The sequence below is a fragment of the Dermacentor andersoni genome, chromosome 4 (assembly GCF_023375885.2).
Source record: "Dermacentor andersoni chromosome 4, qqDerAnde1_hic_scaffold, whole genome shotgun sequence".
NCBI classification, from domain to species: Eukaryota; Metazoa; Arthropoda; class Arachnida; order Ixodida; family Ixodidae; genus Dermacentor; species Dermacentor andersoni.
Window position 1 is genome coordinate 151,001,091 of NC_092817.1, and position 26,617 is coordinate 151,027,707.

The following is a 26,617-nucleotide window of genomic DNA, read 5'->3' on the forward strand; positions in this document are numbered from 1 at the left end:
GCCGCCATGTTTTGGACGTCACGTGTTATTAGATTACCCGTTTACAGTGCAAAAAAACAAAAAAAAAAAAACACCATTGTTATCGCGGGGTTTGGCAAGAAACAAGGCAAACACGAAAGTTGGGTGACGGCGCCGCTTTCAAATTCCCGCACCAACGCTCCATGACCTCATAAATTTTGAGGGCTTCTTTTCGGGCCCAGGCCATTTTTTTCGTCGGTGAAGAAATACTACTAATTTCTGTGCTAAACAACTTCGAAATGTAAGCCTGGTAATAAGATTTGAGGATATTTAGCTCGTCACAACGCGGCCCAAACGTGAACTTTGAAACAGGTCGTGTGGCACTCACGCACCGGCGCTGAGCATCCGGCGCGAAGTTCGAGTAACGGGACGTTTGCCTTCGTTTTCTGTTCTAATAATAAAGGTTCAACCCCCAAATTAACGAAAAGACGAAGTCTTGAAACAGTAATTTATTAGTCTAAACTGATTTAGGCGTTTCTCTTTAGTGTTTCGAAAGGGCTGCTTTCGGGAAGGTTTCCAGCTGTTTCTGCGCTGCTCCTGTTGCTTCAACTGCTCTCGCAGCGAGAGGCAGCATGGTTGCCGTCTCGGCCAAAGCACGCTTTGTGGCACTGCAGCCCCTGGCACGCTCGTTGCCCCATCAGCCCTGCGTATACGATGAAAAATGAGCACACATTCATTGATGCTCCGTATACCTATAGCTGTAGCAGGACTCCTCGTCTCACTGTCATCCAGGTAAACACTCACACCGCGATGCCTCCGTGACTATGACTTTCCGCTACTGCGCACAAGGTTGCGGGTTTGATTTCCAGACACGAAGGCCGCATTTTGATTAGGGCGGAATGCGAGGCCGTCTGTGTACCGTAGCTTCGGGGGCGCGTAAATCTCCGTAGACGCCTCGAAGCGAAAGGATCAAATGGCTCACTGAGCGAAAAGGCCTGCGTCTGTAGCAGCGCCTAAGTTCCTATTGGCTACGACCGCACGTCACGTGCGGTCGTAGCCCCTCCCCTCCCCAGTACAGGGTAGCCAACCGTAGATAACCTCGGGTTAACCTCCCTGTCTTTCCTTTGCCTCTCTCTCTCTTTCTCTCTCTCTCTCCCTCCCTCTCTCCCTCTCTCTCTCTCTCTCTTACGTGCGCGCTTCGACGGCGTCACTTGCTGCCATGATGGCGCGCCAGGCATTGCGTGAGGGGAGAGGGCATATCTCCGCGGCGCCACCTTCGCCCTCGCTCACGCGGGCCTGTGTGTTATCCGCGCGTTCCTTGTCCGCGTAAGCTCTTTCTCGACTGCGTTCTGACTTCGGCTCGATAATCGCTGTAATTAAATTAATCTATAAAAGAACAGAATAAATGCGAAAGGAAGAACGTTGGCATTAGCGAGTTTCGGTCTTACGACGCCGCGCTCAGAGGCCGAGTGTGATGCCCACTGGGCTAAACTATATAGCAGGCCTGTGCACTCTCCTTCCTGGCATCATGCTACTTTGACCGAAATTTCCGTTGCCGAGCCTGGCGTGACGAAAGCGGTGACGTCAAAATCACCCTGGTTTTACTTAACTCGGGAGCGTCTCCATTAGACTCTATGGCAGTCGGGCAAGGTAGCATATCACTGATGGAAGTGCACCGGCCTTGACTAAAGGCCAAGCGTCTCAACGCACTCGCATGCCCGCGAGGAGTTAATAGCCCTGAAGGACCGCCCACCGGCGTTCATTGCACATTAAGGATTGTCCATTCACAAGTCCTAAGAAGTGCTTAGGAGACCTCGGATTTTTGCTTCCATCTATTGGAGCGTCGCTTGTTGGCCAACGACCTCAAAAGTTCGTGTACACGCGGTGACAGCCAACGCTCCTAAACAAGTTTACACCCTTGGGTCCTGCCTTGCCCCACAACCATAATCTTCATCTGCCTTAATTACTTGCGTTTCTTGAAAACTCAGCGATCGCTACTTTCCTGTTGAGAATGCTGTGTCACGCTAACGCGCAAGCGGTTCATGACGTCGAAGAACCGGGCTCGCAAGGTTAAAGAAAGGAAATGCGGGCACGACAGATGACGATTATTGTTGCGGGACAAGATACCACCTAAAGGGTGCAAACATTTTTGAGACTGCGTAAGGGTTCATTAGAAGCTCCACCCACAAATCCGCGCTGCACCTGACTCCCGTGCTTCCGTGCTCCAGAACAGTTTCTAGAAGACGCCCGTCAGTGTTGTGTTGCCCGTTTTCTTCGGTCGTCTGGCGCATTCACGCTGCTTTCAATTTGACATATACTCCGCAATAATGCCGCGTCAACGCTCGTTCAAAATTAACGCCGGTATAGCATTGCAGCGCTCCAGCCTTTCTGTGAAGAGTTTCACTTCTTTACGTTCCCGAGGCATATTAACAATATACATCGAACGCGCAACCTTGGAAGTGATCTGCGCAGTGATAACATGTTGCGCTGCGAGCGTAGTGTGAACGCACCAGCTAACATGGAACGCATACTCGTCTGCGTTCGTTTTTTTTTTTTCTCTCGCCAAGCAGGTTGTGGAAAACCTCAATACTTCCGGTAACGTTTCTATGTACTGCTACAGACCTCAAGAAAATACAGCATCGCGAACCACGTGGTACCGCGGAGTTTCCGGCATGAATCATAGTCTAAACACTGGCGCTGTGATCTTTCAGCTACATGGTAATCACGGATAGTACCAGATGGGTTTACCTAACCTTCGTGCTGGGGGATTCGGACGCTCTGGTTGCGTTATGTACTACGTTTCATCTTTCTTAATATAGAAGCTCGGATATCATATTACAGCGAAACTTCCACGACTCTTTCCTGGCGACGCTGAAGGCCGACGGCGTGTGGTGGTCTGCCAGGCATCTAATGTCAATCGAAGAAGCGCCAGCAACACAACCTGCATCAGAGTGACGAATATCTTTTCACGCTTAACTACCGAGGGTTATAGAATGAACATAATTAACTACTTTGCATTTGGATAGACGGCAACTGTTTAATGCGTTAGCATTAGGAGTGTCCAAGTGAAAAAAGTGTAGGGAAGTGTACTGCGCTGGTCACGTGGTATATTTATTTATTTATTTCTTTATTGCAATTGACGGTGGTGCGCTGCTGACCACCGGCAGTTGCACTTCACTCCTAAAAGCGGCAGAACGTGTGTCCAGTGAGCTCCTTAACAACAACTTGCAATGTGGTGAACGCGGTTTTAATCGTGGATGTATCCAGGATCTTAAAAGAGGTGAGACGTAATGGCAAGGCATTTCTCTCGAATTTACTGCTAAATCGCAATTAAATTTCTTGCGTGTTTATCTTCGCCAGTAATTACAATTTTGTTTTTTGTTTCTCACTTCGCTTTTAACCGGCGCCTCTCCGGAGGTCAGCTAAGAGTGGGCCAACCCGACATATTGCGGGTAACGCATCAGGGTATTACGGCTGAGAATAAATTTAGTTCTCCGTGGTACACCAAGCACCTCACTCAGCATTCGTGTTCCCACGTGACCAGCGTCTCATCATCGTCTCATCGTGGGCGCTTGCTGCCTGAATGTCCAAGTGATGCCTGAATGTTCAACGAGACGGAATGTCCAACAGTGGACATTCAAACTCGTTGGGCTTTCCGTCTGGGTTGTACAACTAGGCTCGCCTGGATTCGGCGTGTATCGGCCTCTCCCTTGTTACCCGGCGAGGCTTGAATTTTTTTTTTTTACTGTTGTTGCAGTAGATCACATCGAACCGCCAAGCGGAGGCCTAATGAGATCACCTGAGTTGCAGGATGTTTAGGACACCCAAGGGGCAGTGCATGGGGAGGGGGGAGGCGGAGACAAAGCTGCAGCCCGTACTGGCCCGTGGGTGGGGTCTGCCGCAGAGGTCGGAGTATGCTATGGGAGTGTTGGGATATAAGATCGGCTCTCCGCAATAGTGAACAGCCGAACACGGACCAGTTCGGGTTCCAGCTTTAGTGTCCCCACAGCCTTTTTTTTTCGTCCTGCAGGCCCCGCCAGAGCATACTAAATAATGACACGCTATTCGCGGCGACTGCGCAAAATTGTCACTTCTCCCGTGGCCTGGAAGTCTGTGTGGTTATAGCACTTACGTGTAGCTCGATTTAGCTGCGAACGAGTGTCGCCGTATTATGAGCGTTCCGGACGAAGCCCCATGACGGTCAATACTCTCGAAGGTGGAAGCATTGATGTCTTCGCGGTATATTTTTTTGAAGCAGCAATCCGTAATTTTTGTTTCTCACGTGGCGTTATAACCAAGAAGCTATTATACGATGGAGGTCAGCTAGGAGTTTGCACAGCTGCTGTTGTGAAACCAGACGGCGTGTTGTTACAACGCCGCCTGCGCGGGAGCCGTCACTGCCGCCACCAAGAATAGCCAGAAAGGAGAACGCAGCCACCACTGCTTGCTGCTTCGTTCGAGCGTGGCCGTGGGTCAACAAACAGATCTGTAGTATTTCTGAAATGTGTGGGATCTCGCATATAAACAGCGTCGCTCTCTCAGCATTAGTTGTTAGACTGGCATATATCTGTGAAGGCTTCTTTGTTGAAATGATTGCGATGACAATTATATGGGAACTCCAAGCGAATTTTCGCCGTCGCCGTGAGGTTTCGTATTCTTAGGTGTATGTATGCCATATGCATGCTATATGACCTGCGGTATATGCGGGTTGTATTGCCGCACCATTCTATCACTAAAGCTGCTCGCGCCAGGTCTTACAATCTTGACAAAACTATTCCTCCGGATTTTTAGAATGGCAGCCCACAAACAAACGTCATCAAACAAAACAGCGACAGCGCATGCCTTTTATCTTAAATATTCCCCATGTTCAAAAACACAACGGCAAATTTCAGTCTGTCGTATTTTTGGACGTCCTGTAATCTGACATCTCTATTTTGTTGGTAGTTCTTGATCAATATTTATTTAAAATATAACAGATAACTCCTTAGGACTATGTAAATTTGTGTAAAAAATGCAAAGCGACAAAAATATTCTCTGACGGGAACTTGAACTTACGACCTAACGCTTCTGAACCTAGTATCTTACCATCTGCTCCAGGCCGAATTTTTTTTTATTGCATGGAGTGATGAGTGTAGTGTCATGCGAAAATTAGTCACGTTGCATGTAGACACACATATTAAGCAAATGCACACATGCTATGCAGTCCAATGAAAGTTCGAAAATCGAGCTTACAGAGACAAGCGTACAGAAGCGAAATGCACTCAGGAACGAGATCAAATGTTCCGACTACATTACAAGTTTGAGCAGCCTCTTTTCGGTGGCTCGCTTGACTGTCGATCATGCGACTTCTCCATAATGAATAAAGTCCTAAAGAAATCATATAGTATATTATTGGTTGTCTTTTTGAAAAGAAGGAACCGGATAACGTAAGATGTTAGAGGAAGTTATTGTTTAATAATTCTTTCTAAGTCGTCCCAAAAATAAAATGCGTCACGACAAAGAATAAGCGCCGCGCCGAACGGGGTTAAACTCGTACATTTCGACCGTGTAAACAGCATGGAAATCTCCGGCTACGCTGCTGTTTACATTTGTACGTCGATAGTCAAAGTGCGCTTTCACTCGCCACGTGAACAGGTGCCTCTCCAGAATTGCGAAAGTGTTGTTACCAGTGTAGGTTTCCTTTAAAAGGTAGCTATCAGTACTCCTAAAATAAAGCTGTCTTGCTCATCTGAATAGAAAACAACTAATTTGCGCGTTTCGTTTCTTTTTCAGTAATTCGTGATTGTTTCTCACGTCGCCTTTTGTTTCAATTACGCGAGATTTTACGAGAATCGGCACTGTACGAATTCATACAAGGGTCGGGCAAACGCCAGAAAAAAAGAAAGAAATATATATATCTGGTTATCGTGGGCTGAGTCTCGCGAAATCTGCAACTATCGCCTAAAGCGATCGCCCGAGATGGCAACGCTGCCAGGGGCGGCAGCCTTCCTCCGCTCGCATGAGCGTTGTGCTCATGCCACTGTAAGCATACTAGCGTTCCTACTGAGCTCCAGGCAAATCTTCACCGTCGCCGCGATCTTCCTTATGAAGTCCAAATGCGATAAGGTGCCGTGCATGATGTGCGTGCGAGGCCCATGAGCCGATAAGGGTGGTGGCTTGAGGCGTGCCGTCGTTGGAGGTGACGTGTTGGAGGTGACGTGATCAAGCGACCGCTAAACGGGAGGGGAGCGGGGTGCTCGCACGGTGACTGATCAAGGACGCGTTAGGGCAAGGGGAGGGGGGTGGGGGGTACAGGTCATCGGGAGTCTCCTCCTCTAGTCAGGCCGTGGCTGCTCGCGCCTGTCAGCGCGGCGGAGCGCATACACGGGCCACGCGCCGCCTGTTTTGGATGTAATCGGTGGCCGGTGCACAATTTAAGGCCGATCAGGGATGGCTGGTAGCTTAGTGCTCGCTGTGTTCCCACGCACCCAGTTTCGGATGTGGCGTTGTCCGAACTTTCCGAGACGCGGTGAAGCGAGAGGCATCACGATGGATCCAACCTCAGCGCTGTGGCAGCCAGCGTTCGTGGTCACCGAGCGAGATCTGTTCATGTGACGTCATGCGCTTGCTCGTTTCTTTGCCCTTTCGGTGAAATTGCGACTTTTGTTTTGTTTTGTTTTGTTTTGTTTAAGTCACTATGCTTGAGGTTTAACTCGGTGCGCTTTTGGAAGATGTTAACACGAACAAATGTATAAGCGTATCGAAGAAAGCTACAAATGGACGACTGTTGGACTTTACCGTATACTAAACCTAACAACGCAACGTAACCTCTTTGTTGACGGAGCTGCCCCTCTTGATCGACATTGTTCTAAACCGACCAAGCCAACAGCTGGCCGAAAGCCTAAAATACAGTCGCACTTGCGTCTATGCAACACATGTACCCTTAGCATTGACTTTCTTATGACTTTCCTATTGACTTTCTTATGACTTTCTGCCTCATTACCAAGTACGTGTGATACCCTCGCTCGATTTTTTGGTGAATTCGCGGCCTAAAAAAAGAAAGAACAAGAAACTGTAAATCAGTCGTCACTCAGTGAAGCGGAAACGCCGCGTTCATAACCGAATTTTATGCGCTTGCACGCCCGCCGCTGGAATCGCAGTTCTGAGCAGCAACGGTAAGACACATTTGAAACGCATTTTCTGTTTCTGTTGTCAGTGGTTAGCTGTGAAACAAGGTACCCGATTTGGGCCACATGACACCAACGCTATTGTCATGACGCTAAGGCCAACAGGCCATGACAACAGTGAAAATTAGAGCTCACAGGCTTTCAGTGCATAGTTGGCGCACCGTGCCAAACATGCGCCAGAAGTTTGCTTTGTGCACCAGCCAGGTTCCGTCGCTTCTTTTGAGCCGCTACGTATGGACGCACCCAACGCCGCTTCGGGGTTAACGGCGCAGTTTCGCACAGCTTTGGGATACCCACCGGAGGACGGTTGGTATCTCATTCCGGAAGTTGGCAGTCCTTCCCCTGTGGAGCGCGACGTTGACAAGTGTCTCACATCCGTGGGGACAAATGAACGTAACACGTATATTTTTTTCCGGCACTGGCAGTTCGTTTGTACTGCTGTCTTTTACCAATCCTCCAGCCACTTTTTATACTCTTCGTTGGGTTACTTGATACCCTTGATATGGGTTACTTGATACCCTTTTTAATGTGTGGTAGCTGCCTTACGTCAAAATCTCACAGCCCCCAATCGTCCAAGAGAACGACGAACGTGGAGAACAGCGGTGAGAGGGAGTGCAATTGTGAAGAGGAACAGGCGCTATTTTCTGCAGCCCTTTAGGGAGCACGACTCAGGCAATTCATTCGGGACGGTTCTTGCAAAATCAGAGAGGAGAGAGAGAGGACTAGAAAGAGAAATAAAGTGATGCTCGCGTGTTGTCGAACCCTACTCGTTCACGTTGAGCAGAGGCCGGACGAGGAGGTGCGGCGACATAATTGACCGATTAGCCCTTCGCTGCGAGGGGAGGGCGTTCGTTCGTCTCACGCGACGCGCGACGGCACTTATGCCGTTGCTGCTGCTTTCGTTTTCGTATGACGCCTCTGCGGGAGAGCAACGGCAGACGAGCCGCTTCCAGGAGCGGCAAGCGCGTGCCCTTTTCAATCTGCCACCTGCGCGAGCCGCCTGCTTGCTGCGCGGGAGAGGGGAGCCCCCCAGCTGATGGAGTATTGAACTGGTGGCCGCGCCGAAGTTGTGTTCGCGCGGGAAGAAAGCGCGTTGGCCGCTCAGATCCTCGTACAGGCGTGCGTGCACCACGAATGCAGTAAGATTACCGGGAACGCCGGAGAGCCCTTCAAGCGTGGTTGGTTCACTGCACGCAACTTCAACTTGAAGACTCGAAGGAGACTCCGAGCAGGCAGAGTGATCATACAGCAAAGCGGTGACACGAGCAGGCTCAGCTACGCGACACCACTCACGAAATGAAACTCGCGTGAAATGCAAAAAAAGAAGAGAAAAGAATGAAACACAAGAGAAAAAGGAAAGGAAGAAGAAAGCCCTCCTAATTCGTCATCGCAGCCCCAGTTTTCTACCATTCTGCAGCCCCGAAACGCAGTGTACCAGCCTGAGTTAGAAAATTTCACACCTCCTGCCGGGCGTTGGGAAAGCTACGATGTGATTCTTTTTTGGCACGCACGTGCAGGTTTCACCCTACGCGGCCAGTATACGTGCGCTTGATAGCCTGGCAGAAAACACTTGAGTTCAAGTGTTTCCGTATATCGCCGATTTTAAGAACCGGACCTAGGAGATTTGAATTTTCCAGATAACTCCATCGCGTTTGCCTGCGCGCGCGTTGTACTCGCATACGAGACTCACGTTCTGGATGCGCTCCCATTGTCAAGTGACATTAGGCGACCTTCATCTCTACAGTCACGTGACAGACGCGTCCGCTGCCACAGCAGGTCGATTCGTTATAATCGCCACATTTTAAGAGCACACTAATTATCGAGTATTGCTTGGCATCCCAATCGCGATGGAATTAGGATATCTGGTTAGAAATTACTGGTACCTTATTGTGCATCTGATTTCTTTGCGAATTACCTGATATTAGGCACTGACGTATGTCTAAGCATGCATAAGGGACATGAACAGCCTTTTGAACTTTAGCATAATTCAGTTGAACTCAGTGCATTGACAAACAGCGATATGAACAGTGTGGAAAATTTTTTTCGCTGTCCAATCGCACCAAACGACGCAAGCAGGTAATTTATACTCCTAATCCGTGCACGTTTTGAAAGATAATACACGTGTCGCTAAGATCCGTGTGAACCGGAGATGCCTGCGCCTCCCTAACTTTCCATAGATACAAAGCTGCTCGTAGCTGACGATGTGTCGAAACATTCCTGAAGCCATCGGCGAGTAAGAATAACATGTTTTGAGGATTAAAGACGTACGCTCCGCTTCCCCTTCAAATCACTCGGTTTCACACACACAAAAAAAAACTACATATACACCGAAACGGCACCTTGTGGCACTTCCATTAATGCAATTGCAAATAATGTCATATTTCGCTTTAGCAGTGGGCGCCGTAACTCAGAAGGGTGCATACACTTTGGCACATATCATCACTGTATATGGGATTAAAGAAAGAACAAGGGTAATAATAGCCACACCTGGGCACCTGAACGGAAACAGACGCGCAAAAATGATGCAAAGGTGCGCGGTATAGTTTCAAGTGCGGGAGCTCCACCCGTGCATAACCGCGCTACGAAAGCGCTGCTGGTTTTTTGATGGTCTGTACAGGCCTTCACGAAACTTTGTGCATATGTATTTAGTGTGATATATGTACTATGGGTGTCGCGCTGTTTCCGTGATCAATATGTATGCCATAATCTGCGTGCACACCTAGCGTATCCTGCCGGATGATGAGCCAGCCATAATATATGTTAACGTCTCCAGCTTCCTATAAAACTCTGTATATATCGATATGAAATTATATTTTGAAGTTTTACCGGCCAAAACGACCATCTCGCAATGAGGCGCGCTGTAATTGGGGACTACGGAATAATTTGACCACGTGCCGTTCCTTAGCGTGCGCCTAATCCTATCTACATGGGCGTGTCTGCGTTTCTATCACGTCCAAATGCGGACGCCACAGCCGGGATTTCAACTCTAGAACTCTAGCTCAGCAGTGCGACACCATAGCCACTATAAGATATATACCGCGGCGGGCGTCTCTCTCTCTCTCTCTCATCGTAGTTTAAAGAAGGAAACGCCAAAATATACTAATCGCCATAGGGAAACACCCGAACGAGGACAGAGATGGCCTGTGGCTGGGACGTGACAATCGATCTGGTGGCCGTCCGTTCAGACTACGTAGCGGACGCGCCGTGTCGAGTTCCAAGGTCACAGGCACCATTACGTCTGTGGAGGGAGGCCATCGCCCTCGCCAACCGCTCTTGCTTTGGTCCGGGCCTTTCCATTCTTGACTTCTTTGTACGCGCCATCTTCTTCGGGTCGATGAGACCTGGTAAACACAGACGGGTGGTACATAGCGAACCCGTGAGACTCGATGGGCTGCGATTCGGAGCACCGCTGGCCTTTCACATGTAGGAGGTGCGTGTCCGATCGCACACGGGTCATTTGTCCGTTAGGTTCAACGCGTCAAAGCAACGCGCAGCTTGCGACACGTACCGTTGCGAAGGGCTCCCGATTAATTTCTACCACGCTCTCGCCGAATTGTCGGCGTATACTCGGACTCCGCGACCGCACGCTCAGCAGCGATACGCGCCGTGGCCATTGGTCCAATCCGACGGGTTTGCTCAGAAGCGACTGGCCAAGAACATTGAAAGCAGATGGCTTTCACTGACTCCTTCGCTCGCTTGCGTGGTGGTCGTTGGGTGGTGGTCGGGCATTCGCCGCCGAAAACAAAGACACCGATGGAAAGGGCACGTGCTCTCGAGCAAACCACCAGCCTAGATTCTAATAGTCTGTAGTTTTAGCTGTGAGCTCAGCGCAGTTATCACTGCTGCAACATGACAGGGACGCGAGCTTGCAGCGCTCCGCCTGAAAACTCCGAATAGGTGTTGAGGGTAGAAAACGCCATGTACTGCCAATTACACGAATCTTCAGCCAACTGTTGCCGCCGTTAAAGCACCTTCACCACGCGCAATCGCTGCGTTTGCTATAAGTTGCGCCAACCTTTGATGTACGCCGACGTTCCCTGATTCGTACCGCACACCCTTTCCGCTTCTGGTGTTTCTTCTTTCGCCAGTTCCGCTTTCTGGATTTCCGTTTTCTGGAATTTAGCGGTCTGGGTGAATGGCATGATTGAGTCCCGCAATACCGTGCAGTCTCTCTGGTAGTTTCATCATTGCAACGCTGAAAAGTGACTGCGCAATCAACTTGTCACTGCGCAATCTTGCAAGGACTACGGTTACTGTTCGATTAGAGAGGAAGTCTCTGACGCAGTTGTAGACCCTCTGCCCGAAGTTGGTGTTTCGCAAGCTCGTCAGCACGGCCGCGTCTAAAAAAAAAAAAACAAAAAGAACGAAAGAAAAACATTGCTTTTAGCTGCTATACAATGTCCGCTAGAAAGAACAAACGCAGGGACATTCAGGTCCGGGGATCACTGTTTTGCTTGTGACACCTACGTCGCTACGAAGCGCGTGCTGTACTGTTGCATCTCACGCTGTGAATCTACTAAATATAGCACATATTAGAGGTTCTCCTTGGAATCGTCTTGCTATTTCTCGGAGGAGGAGATCTCCAAGTAAGGGACTTCTGACGTGATGTCTGCGACTCTTGATCACGGCTTAATAAAAAAAAAAAAAAGAAGGAAAGTACAACCAACGGGAGCCGAAAGGCGCCGCCACCGTCCGAGCGAGAACTCGCACTGTTTGTGTTGAATGCGGTGCGCGAATAAACAAACGCAGACAGCAGTCACGCTGCGGCGGCGTCTCGAGAATTCCGAGCTCGTGTGTCGGGCGGATTCTGTAGATTTTAATTGGCGTATTGGGACTCTTGATGACTTCCTTGTGCTCACAACAAACGCTGTCGCGACGGTTGTCAAGCGCCCTCGTTGTGTGGGCCGCTCGTTTGACGTGCGTTCAAAAGCGACAGCAGGGGTACCGTGTGTTTACTTTTGCGGAAGACTGAATGAACCTTCGTTAAAAATGACGAGCATACTCGACGTGCTTCTTGCCTCTAGTTGAGCCTTAAAAGAGAACGCTAGCTTGGCCAAACTTTGCCACCTAACATCATGGTAACGTTCCTGGTTGGACGTTTACTTCTTTTTCATCTTGAAAGCCTCGACAATGATAGTGAGGCTTGTGGATACACACTTGAATGATAGTACCTTTATAAGGTCCTGTTTTTGGGAGGCGATGAGTAAGCAGTCAATATGGGAAAAAGAGGCCACTAAACAACAACATTCATATTTATTCCGTTTTTTTTTCAGCTTCGTGGTTAAATGCCACATCACACAATTCAACATTGCGTGGCTAATTGGAATGTGTGGCTAATTTGAATACTCAGAATGTGGGGCTAACGAATACTCAGAAAACACAGTTATCAATACGTTGACAGCGACAAATCGAAATAAGTTACGTCGTCCTCAACTTCCCATAACTGAAAGGGGTCGCGAAGCATGGTTGTGCAACGTTATATTAAATTGAAATCAAAGGTTCACGTTGATTTATCTCTATAGGAGAAAACGTGACCAAACAGAGCAGCCTATATTTAGTTTAGTGCATGGTATGCTCATTTGTAGTGTAGGTTTTCTAGCTTCCTAAGAACTCCAGTCCAGATAAGTTTTTTATTTATTTTTGTAGCTATTCGATCACCATATACTCGGACCATGGATTCAAGCCCCCCCTCCCCCCCCCCGCACGCACACACACACACACCAGTGCTTGTATATATATAGAGGTAATGCCAGCCCAAAGAAATCGTCCGTCTCGCAAATGCTTGCTTACCCTGCGAAGCCGGACGGCCACTGTAGGCCACCGTTTGTTTGTAACCTCCGCTTCTTTCCACCGCGCTCCCCCCTTCCCCACCTCTCTCCTTGTTTCGGTTCGTTGACACGAAGCGTATAAAGCGGACAGGCCCGCCGCTGAGAAACATCGCTGTCTGCGTGACGGCACCAGGTTCTTCTGGGCTATGCAGTGTACGTCGGCGGAGGTAAGCCACGAAGGGGCCCGACCGGCCCCTTTGATGCAGAAGTTGGCAGCTGCGAGGGGGTTGGGGGAAGGGCGCGAAGCACTAAGCGAAATGCACTGACTTGATTGCACGTTTCGCCGGTCCCGCAGTCTCTATAATCTACTTCTGATCCGCCGTGCATGTCCCCCCCCCCACCGCCCTCCGCACAGCAGCGTGAGTCACGTGGATGCTAATACACGCTTCAATGATCCCCTCAACTGCCGCCGCTTGTGCCGCGGCGGGAACGGTTGTCATTAGAAAGCCATTTCTCAGGAGTTCGGAAAACCACGCGCTGCCGGCACGTTCGCTCCGCCGTCTGGTACTTGTGCCCCCCCCCCCTTTTCAAAACATTTGTTTTTGAGATTCGATTTCTTCGTTTCGAGGGTTTCTTTGACTCCGTAAAGAGACGGTATGCTGTAAGAAAATGGACTGACAAAGGTGTCGAATGTCATGGGGCTCATCTATTGGATACCGACCGGGTTCAGGCCCGGGTAACCTCACTGCCTTTCACCCTCTCCGCGTTGTACTCGCTACGTAGCTCTGCTCAGTCGCGTTCTCGATGGGCGATTTATGTAAAAAAAAAAAGGATACAGACGAGAATTCCTGGTCATATACCGCCACTACAATAATTCTGCGAAATCTCTTCCAATTTTGTCTTTAAGATGCATGTTTTTGCTAATGTTATTTCTTTTTCTTTTAGTCTTGGCATGTTGTGATACTGTCCGTTTTATTTCATGTCAAACTCATTTCGAAGTGTCATCATTATTTTTAATCAAGGGGATTAAGTTAATGAGCTTCTAGTTAGTGTGGCATTGTTAAAGCATTTAAGCATCACGTTTACTGCAATCACCATCATATTCGATTCACAAACACTTACGATATTCATGACGCCTAGAATATGAGCTGTATATACATATGAGACGAACAGAACTTCTGCACCGAAACATCCAAGATAGCTGTCGCAAGATTTTACCAGGATCTTTAAATCTCCTTTCAACGGCATGAAATGGAACATGTGAAAGTATGGTTTTGTTCTGGCGATTTTTTCTAACTTAACACGGACGAATTTCGCAATATGGTATTTGATGTATATGGTTTTATTCTGCGCAGATAGCGATTTTTCATCATTGCAAAACATGAAATGACACGCAGAAATGGTTATATATATATATATATATATAGTGTATGCGTTCGGCTTTCGTCTTTGTCCCCTCCACGTTGCGCGTTTCCAAAGTGCACTGAAAATTTTCGGAGTCATATGTTTTCAAAGCGTCATGACCAAAGCTGGTGGAAGCGTAGATATGAAGCGGTCCATGCCGAACATGCGGATGAGAGGCGTCGCTACTTTCGTCCCGTCTTTCTTTTTCGAATTTGTCTCCGTTCTTTGCGCTCCTACGTAAATAACGTAATCCAACTCGCCCACTTCTCTATACTTGTGTAAATTTTGATTGATTGAGTGATTGACTGACTGATTAATTTATTAATGTTGTTCGTGGGGGCTGAGACCTTTGTCAGGCTTTATGCCTTTAGTCTCAGTCTACCCTCGTTCGAATGAGTGAGAAATAAAAAAAAATTCAATGTATCGATCGATTGATTTCAACTGCCAAAGCTGCACTCTGGGGTATGCGATTCTGCGCTAATTTGGGCCACTTACATGGTTCTCTAAAGTGCAGGTGTGTCAATTTTAGTTACAGAGTTGCGCACTGTTTTACTTACAAAGTTGCGCACCGGTGTATTAGACTCTGTTCACTTGGTCACTTAGGGTTTTCCAAAATAGAGCTGTGTCAACTTCGTTTACAAAGATGCGCACTGGGTAGGAGACTCCGGGTCAAGTTCGACCATTCATGGTTCTCTAAAGTGCAGCAGTGTCAAAGTAGACGAGGGTTTCTGCAATCTTTCTTTCATTGCCTATCACGCTCTGGTGCCCAGAAAAATTGGAGGATGCTTAAGCTTCGCCTTCAAGAGTGGAACGCGATAGCGTTATCGCGCCCCGTTCGCACCGCCCACTCATTCGCTCGGCATGCTCTTGAGTCACACAAAGACGAAACGTGCGCCTGAGCAAGCGGAACGAACCAAAGAACTCGGTGTCTAGGAGGGAGAAACGATCTACGCGAGCCGAGTGTAGTGATCGGCACGGACAGCCGGGCCGCGACGCGCCATGAAGGTGGAGGCTATCATGGGGCTGACGCCTCGATGGGATCGCCCTCTATCTTGCTTGGGAGCACCACGCAGACGCATGGCGCCTCGCCAGCAGCACGGCACACATCGCAGGGGACGCTTTCCCACCAGACGCGCTACGACGCAGCGATCACGTCAGAGGCGTCCCGCATCGGACGCTGCACCTAGGAATCGCGCTGTGAGTGGAAAGAGGAGCCGCGTCGCCTAAACACGAGGGTTCGAGTGACGCACGCTGGAAGTTGGAAGGGGAGAGAGCGAGAAAACTTATTAAAAGGGAGGGTATTGGGGCATCCTCGCACCGGTCCGAGCACAGCCCCAATGCGCTCAAACGAGACGAAGGGAAGAAGCGGGTGAGTGGCGCACCACCTGTCGGGGCAGTGCCTTACATTGCGAGGAGTGGGTCTTCTGTGTTTGCCGCAAGATGGCTCTGCGTGTGCGCCAAGCGCAGAAGAAATGTAGCGGAAACGTACTTCGCTGCTGGTTTAACTGCGACTTCTGTAATTTACATGCTCATAATTACCGTTATACACCGCAGTATAACTTTATACGGCACGTTTCTAAGGCAACACCGCATTCGCTAGAGGCGCTTTTGTCGCGCTTTGAACCATCGAACTCATGGCTGAGTGCTAGCGTCTCCGTCTCACACTCCGTAGACTCTGGTTCGATTCCCACCCAGCCGATCTTGCACGTTGTTTTTATTTATGAATTGCCTTTCGCCATTTTTCGCTCATGACCAACGCCGCTGACGCCGACGAAATCGGCTTTTCTGCGACACGAGCTCCTTAACGCTGTCGCGTTAAAAACGTGAACTGGTTTTATATGCGCGACCGCCGCATTCATCTCTTTGCGAGGTTGGAACGCAGCCGCTCTGGCCGGCAATCAGTCCCCGACCGTGCCGTCCTAGCCAGCTGGACGTCTCAGCTGCCACGACGAGGATTATGGTTTTACTCGACAGCCGTCTGGTTCGCTGTAAATCACGTGACAAGAGAATTGGGATTCCGCGTTGTGCTGCACACGGTAATATATCTGATGTAGTCCGGGCATTGCAGCTCGCGCGTCAGTGCCAGTAGTTATCGGAAACTTGCGCAAGGCTGAGGCGACCTCCCGGATGTATAGTTGCGTTCTAAACGTCTTGCTCGATTCTGCAGCCGTTCTGCTTGCGCTGTGCGAATGCTACAGTTCGAGTTCAGCTACGTATGACTGTGAGGAGCAATAAGAGTGAATGGGAGAGGGGTAGGGCCCGGTATGACGTACAGAAACACTTCATAAAGTAACCTGTACCTAATGTGGAGCACTCTGCAAATGTTGACGCGCATCTACAATTGAAACACGCCCGGAGCCTCTCACAGTCGTTTGTTGCACCATAGCGTCCTTTCTTTCCCATCTGAGGCAATAACGCAATCGCTGATAGCCGTATCGGGGCCCCATTGTTTGCCACTGCGGCGTGCGCCGAGAAGCTAAAGCCGGCGCCCGCGACTCGTTGCTGCAGATTCCGAGCGTCTCTTTGAGCAGAAACAGCTGTCGAGTCATAGTACCGCAGTTTGTGAGCGTATGTGTACATCTGTAAATCTCTCTGTTCATCTGCGGGCTTTTTTGTCTTTGGGCCAACTGCTGCGGTGACGTTGACGTCTCTCCCCCTTCCTACCCCCGCAGGGCGTTGCGGTTTATGCATGCTGCGCAGCGTGGCTTTGTCTCTGCCGCGAACAATGATGCCGCGGGTCATTAAAGTCACGGCGCCGGCCGAGACGCGCTCGTTAGGCGAACCTGACAAAACGTGCGTTTCTTTTTTTTTTCTTCTCTTTACTCTACTTAACGAGCGTTATCTGGCTCGCCATCATCGTTGGAGATGCCAGCGTGGAATGCGTCACCTTTCGCGCATGCTATACGTGGCTGGGGCGCCATTCTAGCGCAGCTGGCCGCAAGGTACCCGGTTCGACTCCTGGGTGCCGAGGGCGCGTTCCAGAGCGGAAGGAAAGCCCACTTCGCTTTGCGGATTATCTTGAAGCCGATACTTAACCGGTTGCCTCCAAACGGTTCCTTTGTTCTTTTTTTAGCATCCTCCATGTGCTCTTTAAACACTCTTAATTAAAGGTACGTCCATTGTTTCAACCTGAGGGAAGCGGAGCTAAGGCACGACATTAATTTGCAGTCGGCGCTGCGAGAATAATTATCGTCGCGAACCTGACTGTGTGCATTTCCAACTTACTTCACTATCCGTGAAGGTAAAGTCCCTGGATAAAAATTTCAAGGTGGCGCCCTTCTTTCATCTGACCGCCGCCCTCTGCTTCTTCGCGCTTTCCTGCCATGGAACCTCCGTGATTGGCACGAGGGATTTCCACGTGGCCGCACTGATTAATAAATATAGTGCCCCAAAAAGGTTCCAAAGGTGTTTCACGTAGCATGGCTTACGCCAGCATTCACATGCCTAGGGATTTAATGCCCGCAATACAGGCTCGAAAGTACTATTCATAATAAATGCAGTATGGCACAAACTACATTTTTTTTTTTTTCGCGCGCGTTCCGAGAGGATTGGCATCTTTGGGGGCGCTAGCAGGGCTTCGTGTAGCAGGAGCAATAAAGCAAGGGTGTGAGCAAGGGAGGATGGCACTACCATAAATCTTATCTAGTGACCTTTACTCGATGATGAGGATAAGAATGTTTATTGCATCCCCTTTGAAACAGGGCGGGGACCTAGCCTGCTTGATTTAATGAGATTTTACTCCATCTAACGCTATCCAGCCGTTTGCCTATCTGATCTAGATCGTAAGCCGTAATCGTAGATCGTAAGATCTTAGCCTGCTTGAATTAATCAGGTATGGTATACGTGTTTATCAATGTACCATTTTTTGCATACATATCCTTAACCTTGTCCCTCTTCCTCAAAACTTCGCTATCTATCTTTCATCCCTATCTACGCCGTTAACGGATCCGGTCTTATCAATCTCTTCCCTGCTTTCTATCCTTTTTCCACCGGTTCCTCTGAAAGCGGGTTCGCTCGCCCTCTATAACAGGTCTGCAGACTGCGGATGTGATGTCATCGAGGGAGACCGGCGCTCCCATTCATATACATGTTTTAGGATGGAAATGAGTTCAGTGATATTCAGCATTACATATTTCTTTTGATGTACCCTGTCGCTAGGCGCGGCCTGCGTCAGCCATTGAAAGTTACGAGCTCTTAGTTTCCTCTGTGATGTCATGGCTGGAAGCGCGCAGACCTTGAGTTATCGGGACATCCTCGCTTGCACACTGACTGCTTTCCATGTCGCCCCTTTGCTTAGAACGGCGCGTGAGCTGTGGCTGAGCCTTCTCTCAGACCGCACGCACATTGCTTATGCATTTGTCTCGCCATTGGTGAATGGCGAGACAAATGCAGAAGCCATGTGCGTGCGGTCTGAGGGCGGGATGCTCGTGGAATTGGTTCCTATGAAACACTTGATTCGTCGCATTCGAATAGCTTTTCCGATGCGTCTTAAGCCCGAATGTCAAGGAACATTTTCCTGAGGTATATGTTCCGCGTTCGCACTGCTCATTGTCGGCAGATACGAGCGCACGGCATATTTCATTGACCTCTCAAGCACAAGATACGATCTGCTTCGCCAAATCTCAACTGTGGCGCTTCGCAGCCAGAGCCTGTTAAACGTCACAGGTCCAGAGTGTGGCATTTACGTAAATTTTCTGCACAGCAAGAACACCCAGCGAGGCTTCTTGAAAGCTTCTGGTGAGTTCGGATTTCAGCACGCTGTGCGACCATAATTTCTTTGCGCATTTCCTCCGAGATCGCGCGTGCCCTTACCTGCGCGTTACCTCGTCTCGGAGGCTGCTGTCCGCGCCTCTTTCGCGTACCACTTCCACTTCCGTGCGTGTTTCGCTTGTATAGTTCTGCAAACTTCGGCGGCAAGCGAGTGGGAACGGTTGCCTCGTTGTTTCCGACGCCGTCGCAAATGCGCCGGCTGGCGTCCACGCCGCAAATGCGTTGGAAATGTGTTCCCTGCGGCTGAGGCTTCACATTTGGCCGATATAAATCCAGCGCTCAGAAACAATGCGCCTATACGGTCACCGCCCCCCCCCCCCCCCCCCTTCTCCGGCTTAGTGCGCAGGCCGGTGTACTGGGCCTCTTCAATTTTCGGAGTTCTGGCAGCCAGATGGCAGCCAGCTAGTTCCGGTTCTGACAGGAAATCACGTGGGCTGGGATCCCAAGAAAACCCGAACCTGCCCGAAGTTTGCAAAATCGAACGCCGGTACAGCTGGCCAAATGTAAACATGCTACCAGCATGGCAGCGCCCGGCGAGGCCGGCGCGCGCTCGGCATAGTCGGCCCATTTATGCGTTACCAGCTTGAAAATATCTAGTTGCAGTCAGGAATACGATCACTTTCGCGCGATTTCGCCCGACTCGGCGCAGGACGTGTACTGGGCCAACCTCGGCTTGCGCAGCGCAACAGATGGCCTCCGACGCGGCGGATGACAAGACGCGAAATCGTGATTGTATACTCGAAAGCGATAGCTGGAGGATCCCTGTTCGCCGCGATCACGTCGCCCACCGGCGACATTGATGAGTTGGCGCTGTGTCATCACACGACATGAATAAGCAGGTTATCGGGTACGTCTCATACGCATAAAATTTCGCGCCGACCTGCTTGCATGGGCTTCGATTTCAGAAAGTTTGTTGTGGCTGATGGTGCTTCTCATTTTGACCCCAAGGAGCTGGGGACGCGGCTGGCGCATGAAAATGCACGTCGCCTGTGACTAGCGAAACGTTTCACACGAGAAACATTGGTCGCAATCATGAGAGCAATGAGCCAATGTACGTGTGTCTAATGTACCGAGTGCAATCAATGTACTCTTATATCAACGGCCTGCAGTTCGAACAGATATCGGTTTCGAGCTGCCACCTAAAGCATAGGACGGAGAGACGGAGCGAACACGGGCTAGCTGCAAAGCCTTCGCTAACTGCAGAAAAAAGGATATATATACGTACGCGAGATATGTGAAAAGGAACGCCACCAGTGAAAGACGAACCCAAAATGTACCGCAATGTGTGAATGAGCGTCTACAACTTACGTGGAACACGATGCAGTTAACATGCACGCATGAGAGCGCGGCGCTCGGTTCACCGCCGCGAAGAAGCAATCAGGGGACACACACACATATACACACACACACAAAAGCTTCAAACGGTTCACCACGGCTCGTTTCACACCACTTCGCTATGCGGAACGGAGCGTTAGCACCTGAAAAGATAACGCTAGAAGTAAGGAAACCCGAAGATGTCCGTAGACAGTTGGCTGAGAGAGGTAAATGTAAGTCCTCAAGCGCCCGCGTTGCAATCCGTTAAGTCCCAGCAAAGATGGCGGCGAGCGCCCATCGCCTCTTTTAGTCGTCTGCTAGCCAGAGGACTTCCAGAGAGCAGCCAGACCAAACTCGTCCTGGCAGGTTCTGGCAGCCCGCGGGTAGCCAGAACCGTCCAGCCCGAGCAAAACAAACGCCCGGCGGAAGTGCGTCGCTGGGTGGGCGGAGCAACCCGAGAAAAACGAAGGCGCTCTGGCTGGCTCTGGCAGCCCGCGGTTAGCCAGAAGTGGAAAATCGAAGAAGTCCACTGTTTGGTTCCCGGCAGTTTTTATTCGATGCGCACTTTTGTTCGGCTACACTGCCGCAGATCTGCCTGCAAATTGTGAGAACTATAACCTACCGCACGCTCTGACATGCGATCACGTGTATAGGCCGATTCTTTGGGCTTCAGTGCCTATCTCCTTGTCCCTTGCTTCTTCCACGGCTAGCACCATCTTCTATCTCCGCCGCTCGGAGTTGCTTGCTATCGCCTCCGCTCCGAGGGCGTGACCTAAAGGTTCAGTTCCGGTCACGTGACTGCCTCAACTTCCGCTATTGGTGCGGCATCCGGTGTCTGCTGCGGCCGTGCTTGCACTGCGCGGCCTCGTGCATCTGTGATGTTTATCGCGTAAGTGGCGTTATTAGAGAGCTTTAGAATAGGGGCCCCAATATTTTGGGGCCCCAAAGAGCTTTGCGGGTGTTAGCGTTGGGGCACGCAGGAGTGAAGAGCTTTAGAATAGGGCTTTGCGTTTGCAGATAGCGTCTTGCGCTGACAGCGCCACTACGGCGTCTAAGAAAAACGATTAAAATAATTAAATAAAATATACCATCTTATGATATGAATAGTAATCTTGAGTTGCGTGTATTCGCGTTTAGTTACAATTTAGAGGTTATTCTTCAAGCAGCAAACAATTAGTTGTGCTTAGTTTGGAGCAACAAAACCAACTTTACGTGCCTTCACCAGCCAAGCTTGGCCGTGTTAAGGCTCAACCAGACGTACGCGTTCCAATGCGTCCGCACACGCCGCGCTGACTCGACGTCACGTCGCGCCCGACGGAGGAAGAGGGCGCGCACCCAAACGATGCACGAGTTGCCGCGCGTAGCCGCGCGTCTCGTCGCGGCGGCGCAGTGTTGCTAGCTTGCCATGTTCAAGGCAGTCTAGCCTTCGCTTAACGGCCACGTTAATGTTACGTATTGCAAGAAAACACAATAATTTTAGCTTAAAATTTGTTTTTATATTTCAGAAACATATTTTACGACTTCTTGTGGGTCATTCAGCTCAACTGCGACCTAATATGAGTATTGTGAGCCCGGCAAAACCTGCAGCAGCATCGGCATAGCATCACCAGGTACTGAAGCAGCTTGCCCGGGCTTGCCTGAACGCGCGAAGAGTCGTTCCGGAAGTGACGTTGGCTTGCCGCGATCATGTGAGGTGCGTCATGCTATTGACGCGAGCGGCAGCTTCCGGCGCGGGCGCAAAAATCCTAGCGGTTGTATGTCTCCAGGCCGCCGCGCGCCGACACGCGAAACAGCCTCCGCGCCTGACGCCGTACGCGCCCAGGCGTGGTGCGGCGCGTGCGGGCGCATTGGAACGCGTACGTCTGGTTGAGCCTTTAGGCCTACGAGCCATAAAATCCACACTAGAATTCGGAATCAGCGGCGTCTAATGAATCAATCTTCATAACACACGCTAGTTGAGAGAAAGCGATAACTGCAGTCACTTCTCCTAGCTTGCGAACTTCACGCATTACCGCGGATCGAACCCAGTTTGGTGCTAGGTTAGAGCCGTCGCTTCGATGGGTGCCGCCATGTTTGTTCACGCAAAGCTTTTGGGAACGCTATTTGAGCTCCCGCTAAATCGGTGAAATAGCGTTCCCCACGCAAAACCCAAACGCAGTTTGCGTCTCGCGCATGCGCAGTGGCTTCGACGCTATTTCTTTGGGGCCCCAAAACGTTTGGGGCCCCTATTCTAAAACTCTCTATTGTTGTTGTCCTGAGTGGCTGCGGCACATACCCAACGTGTATTGTTCTTTTTTTTTTCTCCCTACCACTCACTGCTCTCGCGAGCTGGCGCACTTTCCGGTCGGGCAGGTTCCGTCCCTATCTGGTAACCGCTGCGCGCCGTTGCAACCCAAGGTGGAATGCGCTACATACCAGTGGAATGTGCGATAACGAAATGCGCTGCGTTTGTTTTTCTTCTCGTCAGTTCGGCTTTCAAACTGTGGCGGTATTATAAATGTCATTACAGGCGAAAATGCGCAGCCATAAAATTGAGTCGGCGGTCGTGTTTTTGTTGACGCTGCTGTTCCTTCGTCTGCCCTCACGTTCCCCTCAGTTCGCGCCTGAGTAAATGCAACGAGCAGCTGGGAGAAATTCGCTCGATCGCAACTGAAATGATAGCCTACTGCCTACAGCAATCACTTGCTCGTATTCCTCGCCATTCGTTCTCGACATTTACGCGTGAATTCGAGAAAGAAAGCAAGTGCTTGTATTCGCGTTTTATTGGTTTGCTTATTTTTGTGCTCCCAACTCCGTGACACATAGACAAAGGAGAACGAAAACATTCCACGCCGACAACTTACTCATTCAGGCCGCAGCTCTTCTTTCATTATTATCCTGTAGCTGACGTAGGTCATAAACATATTCTTTTTTTTTTTTTTTTTTCGTTGGTGGCAGCGTTCCTATTGCTTCTCGGGTAACGAAAACACCTGTAATTCCTTGACGGCGCTATCCCTCGAACAAGTCGCGTATCGTTCCCGGAGTATTAACACGTGCGCGGGGTGGTGCTCAAACGCAGCGTCTTCTTTGTTGTTTTTATCGCTCCGCAGTTTTCTTCTTTCTTATATATATATATATATATATATATATATATATATATATATATATATATATATATATATATATTTTTTTTTTTTTTTTTTTTGACGAGACCATTTGGGAGGGCGCAAATGGCAACGAGATCTTCGGGAACGAGACACCGCGGGCTGCGGCTCTGAAAGGTTAAGGCAGGCCGTGTAACCAACCGTCTTTGCCTCCTTCGCTCTCGCGCGCCGTCCACAAAGTAAAATCATGAAAAGAAGCAGCTGCGCTCCTCGCTGAAAAGCCACTCGCGCACGTGGCTAGAGAAACGCTGACGAATAACGTGAAAGAAAGAAAGAAATAAAGAAAGAGAGAAAGAAAGCACGCACGCGCCAGCGAAGCATTGCGCAGAATTCGCTTGTTTGTACGCGCCGCTGCGAAACACGTTTAAAAAAAAAAAGGGCAAAAAAAGAAAGAAAACGATAACCGGCTGTATACGAATAGTTAAGACTTGGAAAGAAAGGAGCTGAGCTATATTGTTGTCTGTTACGGCTAGTTTCCTATTCTGATTGCGTGTACGCTCTTGCAGCTTCGCGGCTGTTTAGAAGCGAGCTCGTCAGTGCCGGAGAAAGAAACCCGCGTTTCGTCGTCGCTGGCACGTTCGAGAAAGATCGGCGCAGCGTGGCCTATATTTACCGGAATAAGAGCTTCCGACGGTCGGATCGGTTGCTGCGGCTGCTTTCTTTTTTTGTTTTTCGTCGAGTGCGTGCTGTGTTTGCGTGTTTCTACCGCGAGGTCATTGTGCGACCGCACGGTTTTCAACGCTGGGAGCGCAACCGCCCGATACCTGGACATCCAGGGGACACAATGAGGCCGCGGGCGTCCCCACAAGCTGCGCCGGCAGGCAAGTCTGACGTCAGGAGAGCCGCGTTATTGGCTCTTCAGTCGCTTCTCGTCGTAGTGTAGCTTACGCGGGGCATTCCGCGACTTCCAGCGGTGTGTCGGTTGCGACTATATCCTTTCTGTATGGTCGCGCGTGCATGCGTATAGTAAGCGAAGTGAGACAATAAGTACAACGCAAAGGTGACCGAACCCCGTGATCGGGAGTACAATCGGTATCTCACGGCGACCATAGCAGCTTACTTGCCGCTGACCGCAAGGTCACGTGTTCTCTTCCCGGCGGCGTTGTATATTATTCCCGATGGTAGTAGTCTTAAAAAAAAAAGAATGCTCGTCTTTTGGGTGCGCGTTAAAGAACCCCAGCCGGTCAAAATTCATTCGCAGCCCCTTATAACCACGGTGTGACTCATAGCCAGCTGCGTAGCTTCGAATCGCTAAACAGCACAATTAAGTTCTAGGACTTCCTGGAGCCAAACGTTGACGCCATCATCTGCTGGACCGAACGTGGCTGTCACTTTGACTGTGGTTCTCAAATTACCATCGAGCTTCAAGTGTCTTGCATATCAGGTGATCCGTGCGGTAGATGTCGACGTCTGTGTGTGCGTGAGAAAGGCTCGAATGTGTTCGCCTCGTTTGGCTTCGCGTAAGGGTATACAGCCACGAGGCTTGCGACAGTAAAAAAACGGCAGCGCCTGCCGCTCGGCTCAGGCAGAGCACCCTGGTGAGTGCCTGGCGCACTCTCGCCTTTTGTACATGTCTTTTGTTGTACACTCCCTGATCGAGCTCGCGCGCCGTCTGCTACAGCTACTGCCAAACCGTACGACTATGCCTATGAGAGCGCATCTTCTGTCACTTCCAGATGCCGTTCTGTAGCGATGGTAGGGGAAGGCGATTAGGGAATGCGCCAACCATATACAAACTACGTGCTCAAGTGTGCCAGGCATACGGTTGAGTGCTCTGCTCGTATGTTGTTACGCGTATTGATATCGTAAATCTTGTGATTGTACTGTATATTAGCATTAGTGGCGCGCCCGCTTTGCGACAATGGTTATGGCTATGCGGTAAAGAATAATTTGATCGACATACGCCATTGGCGCGATGTCGCGAAATTGTGGATGTTAACAGCGGGCACCACACTGTGATCGAAGCCAGCTGAAGTTGTCATGCCCGTATTATGCATACCGCAAACATATTTCATATTTAGTGTACGGCGGGGAACATAGCGCCTCAAGGCCTTCAACAAGCCCTGAAAAAACGTTACGTGGGAAAAGCACCTTGAATATTGGGCGTCGCGAGAAGCAACTAAGCTTAGCGATTTCATTTGTCCACAAGTTGTGCTCGTTTGTCTGATAGTCGCGCGTCACGAAATTTAATTATTGTGGAAGGTGTTATTTTTACATTCAGAACCAAAAGGATCATTCATGCACGGAATCTTATCTACCGCATGTTGGGAAGTCTGAGGGCTAAACTGAACCGCTCTTTGAAGTAATCGCAAAGGCGGGAATATTGCGAAACATTCTTTCCTTCCTGTCATTCGTTCACTAGGCGTTAATGTACTCCTACGCAATAGGGATAAAAGTGCGGCGTCGTCTGCTTCGACCATTGCTCTTCCGTTGTGGGCACTTGTTTAACAGAAAAGCGTAGTATGTTATTTTTGGCGTATTGTTCTCGAAGTCAGTTAATTCTAACATGTGGTTGCCAATGACAGCGGCACCATGCCATCGCACCTCGCAAATTGAAGCCTACAGCGATTGATGCAGCTGCCCCATATCTGCGTGCTTGCGTCTTGGCTCAGGGTGCAGCGATGAACCAAGCACTGTAGCGACTTTTTTTTTGTAACATTAACGTTACCGTTGCAACGGACGTTCCGCAACGCATGAGGAAACAAAAAAAGTTGCTTTGAACCGCTCAAATCGTAGTTTCCGTTTCTGGAAAAAACAATAGCTTGCCGAGCGACAACCTTAGACGATGTTTAGGATGATGCTTGCCCAGTGACTATAATTACGATTTCACGCGATGCCGAGGGACCAAACCCAAGATTCACGGGGAATCGGTGACCTGATCGAACTCGCAACGAGTTTCCATAATTCGCCTCTGTCGCATAGGATGGCGATTACTATACTCCTTAGCGTGTATTCAGGAGATGTATGCAAAAATGCTAGAATGAAAAGCATGTATAGCATACCTAATTAAGTTAAGCAAGCGGTGCGACTATTAGACATCACCGCATTTCAAAGAGGCTGCCAATAAATCATCTCCATCATCAGCGAGGCCAAG

The 26,617-nt window shown here is 49.8% G+C and overlaps 1 protein-coding gene and 1 long non-coding RNA gene across 3 annotated transcripts in view; one reads left to right on the top strand and one right to left on the bottom strand.

Annotated features, from left to right (window-relative positions):
• LOC126537928 (solute carrier family 45 member 3-like) overlaps positions 1-26,617 on the top strand; it is a 159,846-nt gene that overhangs the window by 57,600 nt on the left and 75,629 nt on the right. The window lies entirely within an intron of this gene.
• On the bottom strand, positions 450-23,501 carry LOC140217378 (uncharacterized). Its single transcript, XR_011893930.1, has 2 exons — positions 23,224-23,501; positions 450-661 (listed from the first exon to the last, which is right to left on the bottom strand). It is a non-coding gene; the product is annotated as an uncharacterized lncRNA (long non-coding RNA).